This window comes from Corapipo altera, unplaced genomic scaffold, assembly GCF_003945725.1.
Source record: "Corapipo altera isolate COAL_440 unplaced genomic scaffold, ASM394572v1 225, whole genome shotgun sequence".
Classification (NCBI taxonomy): Eukaryota; Metazoa; Chordata; class Aves; order Passeriformes; family Pipridae; genus Corapipo; species Corapipo altera.
Window position 1 is genome coordinate 1 of NW_020885124.1, and position 6410 is coordinate 6410.

The 6410-nt window shown below is 53.9% G+C and overlaps 1 long non-coding RNA gene across 1 annotated transcript in view; it reads left to right on the top strand.

The window, feature by feature from the left end:
• The first annotated feature begins 3205 nt into the window (after positions 1-3205).
• Positions 3206-6410, top strand: part of LOC113960432 — a 7635-nt gene continuing 4430 nt past the window's right edge. The window contains exon 1 of the long non-coding RNA XR_003532031.1: positions 3206-5197. This is a non-coding gene — a long non-coding RNA (uncharacterized LOC113960432). The remainder of the gene's footprint in view (positions 5198-6410) is intronic.

Here is a 6410-nt window from a genome sequence, read left to right on the forward strand (position 1 = left end):
CAGAGGATGGATCTCAGAGGCCAAGCAGGGCTGCAAAGCACTGCAGGCAGCACTGGTCCTGACGGGAATCTCCAGGGATGGGGATTTCCCAGCCTAGCCAGGAGATCTCTTCCAGGGCTTACAGGTACAAAAAAATCCTTAATGGCTTGCCTTAATCTCACTTTTTGTCTTTTAAATCCTCTGCTTCTCATCTTATCCCCACTGGACAAAAAGGAAGGCTCCCCTCCTTCTGAAGGCAATCTGTTTGTATTTAAGGCTCCCATCTTGTCTCCTGCCTTCCCTGGGAAAAGCCCATCCTCCTTGGGCAATGAATATGCAGGGAAAGCTTTATATCCAACGGGACAGATAATACATCTCTTTTTTTCCAAGGTAAAAGATTTTGTATCCGGCTCTACCAGTCTTGCAGGCTTTTGCATAAAAGGCTTCTCTGATTTATAGAGGGTTTTTGCAGGCAGAAATCATACCAAACAGACTAATCTCAAATGGGTTGGGTGATAAGATCAGCCAGACAAGTCGCTGATGGCAGATAGAAACGCAAGCAAAAAAGAAATTGGAGTGTTTTGGGGCTGTTTGGGGTTTTTTGAGCTATAAAATCCACCTGCTCCGTTGTGAAAGGAGGGACTCAAACCGCTGCTAAACGCTGCACAAAGGAATTATTAGACAAGCTCCTGGAGGCTGGCAGGTTCCCAAAACACAAATTGTCTCCGAGCCCAAAATATCTCTCGGTGAGAGGGAACATATTTATGAGCAGCGGTGATTTTCCAGCAGTTCTCATCCCCCCATAATGGGCACTGGGGCAGGGCCCTGTGCCCAGGCATTAAGCTTTGGCAAGGAGCAGGAAATCTTCCTCCTGGAGCTTCCACACACCTGCTTCTCCCCGTGCCCACCCCGACAATGTGATTATTTGCATCTTCATTCCCATTGTTCCTTGTTCCATAATGATTTTGTACACAGTGGAGTACTTAACCTAATTTGTATTGATCCCAATCACTCTCGTTCGTGCATACTTAATTCAGAGGGGGTAATCAAATTGATTTCTGAGGCCTAGTTTTTAAGAGATTGTAGTAACAGGGATATACGGGGGGGGTTGCTTTAAGTGAATCACAGCGAGAGAAAAACATTTCAAACCCTTGGAAAACGTTTGGATGGTCATTTCATTGTGTTCAGTATTACCAGAGCAATTACATTTCCCTCACATGGAGTCCTCTCCGAAATGGAATCGAGGAGCAGCTTTATTCCCATCAGGCAGATAACTGGGTTTAAGTGACTTGGCACCCCCGTGGAACCACAAACGGGGGATCAATAGTCACAGCTTATCCTCAGGAGCCGTGGGGAGAGGACTTACTGCTGGATTAAGGGAATATCGGCCTCTGCTTGGCTCCTGCTTAACACCTGCTCTTTCCAAGTCACTTTTGCCGGCGGAGTAAAAACATCCTAAACCGGAAAGTCCCGGGAGCTGTTTTGCTGCCATTTCCAGTATCCCGGCCCTGCAAGTGGCTCCTCTTCTCCTGGGGCTGCTTGGGCACCACTCCAGCCCCCAGGACCCCTCCCTGGCCTCCTCCTCCTCCTCCTGATGTGCTTGTCTCCCTCCTGGAGAAGCACAGGAGCTGAGGGAAGAGGGAGGCCTGCACCCTCCGACTGCCCTTCAAACCACGGGGTTCCACGTCAGCCCCTGCTAAGGGAGGCAGCACCGGACCCATGGCAGAGCTCTCCCTGTGTTGTTTCTGTGTCAAAGCCCCTTCAGTCTGGTGTAGGAGGAGAAGGAAGCGTTCACATTTCTTTTTCTCGCAGTCATGGCTGCCAGCTCTGGCCGGTTGTCCATTTTCTTCCATGGAATACGCTCGGTTTTAACCGCAGCCAATAAATCAAATTGTGCCCAGAATCCAGACGGTCTCTTCCCTTCCCTCCACCGTTAAAGCCTTCCTCCTTCTTCCCGGAAAACCTCCTGATTTTTATGAGAGTGCTCCCCCCGTTTTTCTCTGCCCAGGCTCAGTGTTTGCCTTCGTGGGGCCTTTTGGAGAGCAAACCCAACAGTTCAAGGCAAGTATTTACTGAATGCATCGAAAAGCACATCCCTCTGCATTATTTATTACCAGATACCAATAACTGTAAAACGCAGAGGATCTCTGGACATAAATTAGTGATGGTAGGAAACACTCCACTCGTCCCAGTGTCCCAGAACCTTTTAGAAGCTGCAGCAAAGATGCCGGTGTTGGGGACATCCCCACGTGGATTCCGGGCACGTGGCAAAGGAAATCCAGCCTCAGATCTGCTTCTGCAGCTCAGACAGGCAGCAGGACATCAGAGGTGCAGTCAGAGAGCCCACGTTCTTGCCTCCTGGTGCCTTTGGGCTGATGAGCTCTGGAGACCCAACTCTGGCCACTGGGACACCTCCAGCGTGTCCGGGCAGGAGCATCCCTGCTGCTCCCCGTTCCCACAGCTCCCAGCTGGAGTCCCTGGGCCTGCACAGCTCCGGCCTGACTTTGGGCTAATTACAGACATCTCCACTGTCTGAGTCCTACCTCTGGGCCAGGTTCATCTCACATTCCAGACCTGCAGAATTATTTAACAGGGCTGCTTCGGACCCGCCCACTTATCAATTCTCCGGGCCTGTTTTGTGCCGGCGCATTCCCCGACCGTGTCAACATATGGATTTTCTCCCCGTGCCCGGCGCAGACGGCCCTGGCAGGGCTATTTTTAAGTGTGGGTGGTATTGCTTTCAGCACTGGCTGTTCTCTCTCTGCTAATAAATACAGGGAGCTATTAATACGGAGGGTTTTAGGAGCCATTAGTGGTGCTCAGCGCAGCCACGGTCCGGCACTGCCGTCCCCCCGACCCGAGCTCTTACCAGGCTTCACCCCTGGGAGGTACCCCGGGAAGGGGGACAGGAGATGGGAGCAGTGCCCCGGGGGGTGGTGACACTGCAGAAGTCAGGCTGGAGGGGAAGGGCCAAGGGGAGGTGGTGCCAGAGCCCCACCCTGGAAGGCTGAGCTGGGCCTGGCAGACGGGGTTTTGCCCTTGGTGGTCACCCAAAACTTTGAGCAGGGTTTGCTTTGGGGTGTTTAAAGGGATAAAACTCACGTGCGAGTGTTATTCCTGGCTGTTGGGAGGTTTTTGGGATGGGGTGCACATGCAGCCCCCTGGATTTCCCCGGGAGCCCTCAGATCCCCCGTGCCGGAGCGGTGCCGGCTCAGCCGGTGTCACACCCACCGGGTGGGTCTGTGGGCCCCACCCTGACACTTTCTCTCTGTCTCTGCCCACCCTTTCCCAGCCTGCAAACGCAAAGAGCAAGAGCCCAACAAGGAGCGGAACAACTCCCAGAAGAAATCCCGCCTGGTGTTCACGGACCTGCAGCGCCGGACGCTCTTCGCCATCTTCAAGGAGAACAAGCGCCCCTCCAAGGAAATGCAGATCACCATCTCCCAGCAGCTGGGGCTGGAGCTCACCACCGTCAGCAACTTCTTCATGAACGCCCGCCGGCGCAGCCTGGAGAAGTGGCAGGACGACCTGAGCTCCGGGGGCTCCTCCTCGGCCCCCGGCAGCTGCCCCAAGGCCTGAGGGGCGCGGCCGGCGCGGCACGGCCGGCGCGGCGCGGCAGAGAGAGCGGCTTGGCTTCCTGCAGGGCCCTCCACCCGTGACTTCTAAAGCACAATCCTCCCACGGCCACCCCAGCCCAGCTGTCCCCGAGGACGTTCCTATGGCTCCCCGTCGGTCCCGGCAGGCGCCAGTTCCACGTCCACCTCCCCCCGGACAAGGCAAAGCTCAGGACAGGCGAGGCAGGTCTGAAACGCGGGGGAGCCGTTCCCGAGGCCAGTTTCTCCCGAGCCCGGATCCTCCCCGGCCGGCGGGAGCTCCCGATCCGGCGCCTGCCGTGTGCTGGCCACACCGCCCCGCCAGAACGGAGCACAAAGCCCGGCACTAAAGAACCCCAGAGCCCGGTTTTAAACTCAGGCGTGGTTTTTTCGTCAAGCGTTTTTAAAGGAGAAAAAGAAAGATCGAATTTTAAGTTTTCCTTCGTTTCCTTGGTGTTTTTTACTCAGTCAGCTTGTTCTTGGATCAGAGCAATCCAGTTCCCTCGAGCTCAAAGTATCAAGCACAAAGCCCTGGGCTCCCCGGGGCTGTGCCAGCTGCGGCCTGACATCCCGGGAGCGCCGCAGGAGCCCCAAGCACAGCTGGCAGTTCCTCCCCAAGGCCTGTGTTTGTACCTCACGCACACTCAGGAGGTCGACGGAACTGCTGCAGTACGCGGAGCGAACACGACGTTTCCAAAGATCTGGATTTTTTTTTTTTTAGGTCATTCTTACACCCCTTTTTGGTTTCCCGGAATCTGGTTTCTCCTCGGCAACGTCCTCGAACCTTTTTAGGGTTCGAGGCATTTCTGTTCATTTTTTTTTCGGTATTTTATGGTACTTTCAAGCAGGAAAAAAACACCCCCCAGAAACGAGCCCTCCGGGTGCCACCGAGCGTTTCAGACGTGCCGCATCGACCCCCCCACTGCGTCCCCCCCATTCCTTTTCCCCGCCCGCTGCCCGAGCCGGCGGGAACACAGCACACCAAAGAGACAGGATTTCTGCAAGCCAAAGATGTTCCTAACCCGCCATTTCTCCTCGCCATGGCTGGTGTGGGTGGTCGGGCGGGGCCGGGGAAGCCCCCCGAGCTCCGAGCCCTCTCTCGGCCGCGGCCGCCCCGTGACCGGTGACCGAGCGCGGCCGCGGCTCTTTAAGAGACACTTGAGACTTTTTTTTTATGTGCTACTTAATCGAAACCAAAGAAACGTTTTTTCTGCACCTACTTCTTCTGCAACAAACTGTTCCATTGAAAGATAAAATAAAAATTAAAAAAAAAAACAAACAACAACAACAACAAGGAAGCGCGTCAGGAAGCAAACGAGTCCCACACTGTGTTTTACAGACATCTCGGACGTTTTCGGAAGCAGATCTCAAAGAAAGGGTTGACCAAGGATGAGAACAAAGCAAAGCCGGTACAATTGCTGCTTCATTTGACAACTCCAGTCATCCTAAAGTTGAAGATTGTCTTTAATTTGTGCCTATGCAGTTTTTTCAAAAAGAACAAGGAACAGAGCAACCAAAACCTCAACAGCTACAATACCAAAGATGAGGATTCTCACGACTTGTGTTTCAGTTTGTTTTCTCCTCTTGCACGACTAATGCACACAACCCCACTGGTCTCTGGACAGGTAACACTTCTGAGTCTTTGTGCCACCCAAAGGGTGGGTTTATTTGTTTCCCCTGTTTCTGCCCCACACGGCAGCTCCCCAAGAGCTGCACGGACTCCGAGTGCAAGATGTTGGGATACTGGTAACGTCTCCTCCCTCCAGGAAAAACCTGTGGGGTGGGTGTGACCTGTGTGTCGGTCTCCCGTGTGTCCAGAGCTGTGAACAGCCCCCCTCCTGTACGTGACAGCAGCCGAGAACCCTCCACCCTCCCTCCTCCTCCCCAGGGATAAAACTTGCCCCAGGGATGATTTCTGCCCTGCCCCAAACCTCCACCTGAACCAAAAGCAGGTTTGCAGCAGTTCACGTGGTTTTGACATATTAGATGTATCATTTTGTCGATCCAGGTCACGATGATTTGAATCGTGGCACGTCCAAATTTATCCCCAAAGCTGGAGCACAGTGGTACCCCCCTTGCTCCTCTCTCCCTTTAAATAAGGGCTTCTTTTGAACAGCTTCACAGAACTGCTGCAGTCATTTCCCAATGGTTGCCCTTAAAAAAGAAAGAGAATCAAGAAGCCTTGTCTGCTCTGGGCAGGGAAGGTTTCTGGAAAGCAGATCCAGGATCCTCCCAGCTGAACTGACAGCACGTGCCTGCTCTGGGAATCAAAGCATCCTTCAGCAGAGATCTCCAGGCAGACTGTGCGTGGTTCAGAAAGGAAGCCTGTAGCCAGATATGGAGCAAAGCTGCCAAAACCTGGTTCAGATCTGGGCTGATGTGTCCCGAGGGGGTACCAAGGGCTCCTCACCCAAACCCCAGGTGTTTGAGAGAGGAGCCTGGAGCCAGCAGGTTGTGGAGCAGGGCCCAGCTGAGGTGCTCGGTCATGTCCAACCTTCACGTTCATTCCCACCCCATGTCCATCAAACCAGCCCCTCCACGTTCATTCCCACCCCATGTCCATCAAACCAGCCCCTCCACGTTCATTCCCACCCAGTTATCCATCAAACCAGCCCCTCCACGTTCATTCCCACCCAGTTATCCATCAAACCAACCCCTCCATGTTCATTCCACCCCATGTCCATCAAACCAGCCCCTCCATGTTCATTCCCACCCCGGTGTCCATCAAACCAGCCCCTCCACGTTCATTCCCACCCCATGTCCATCAAACCAGCCCCTCCACGTTCATTCTCACCCCATGTCCATCAAACCAGCCCCTCCACGTTCATTCCCACCCCA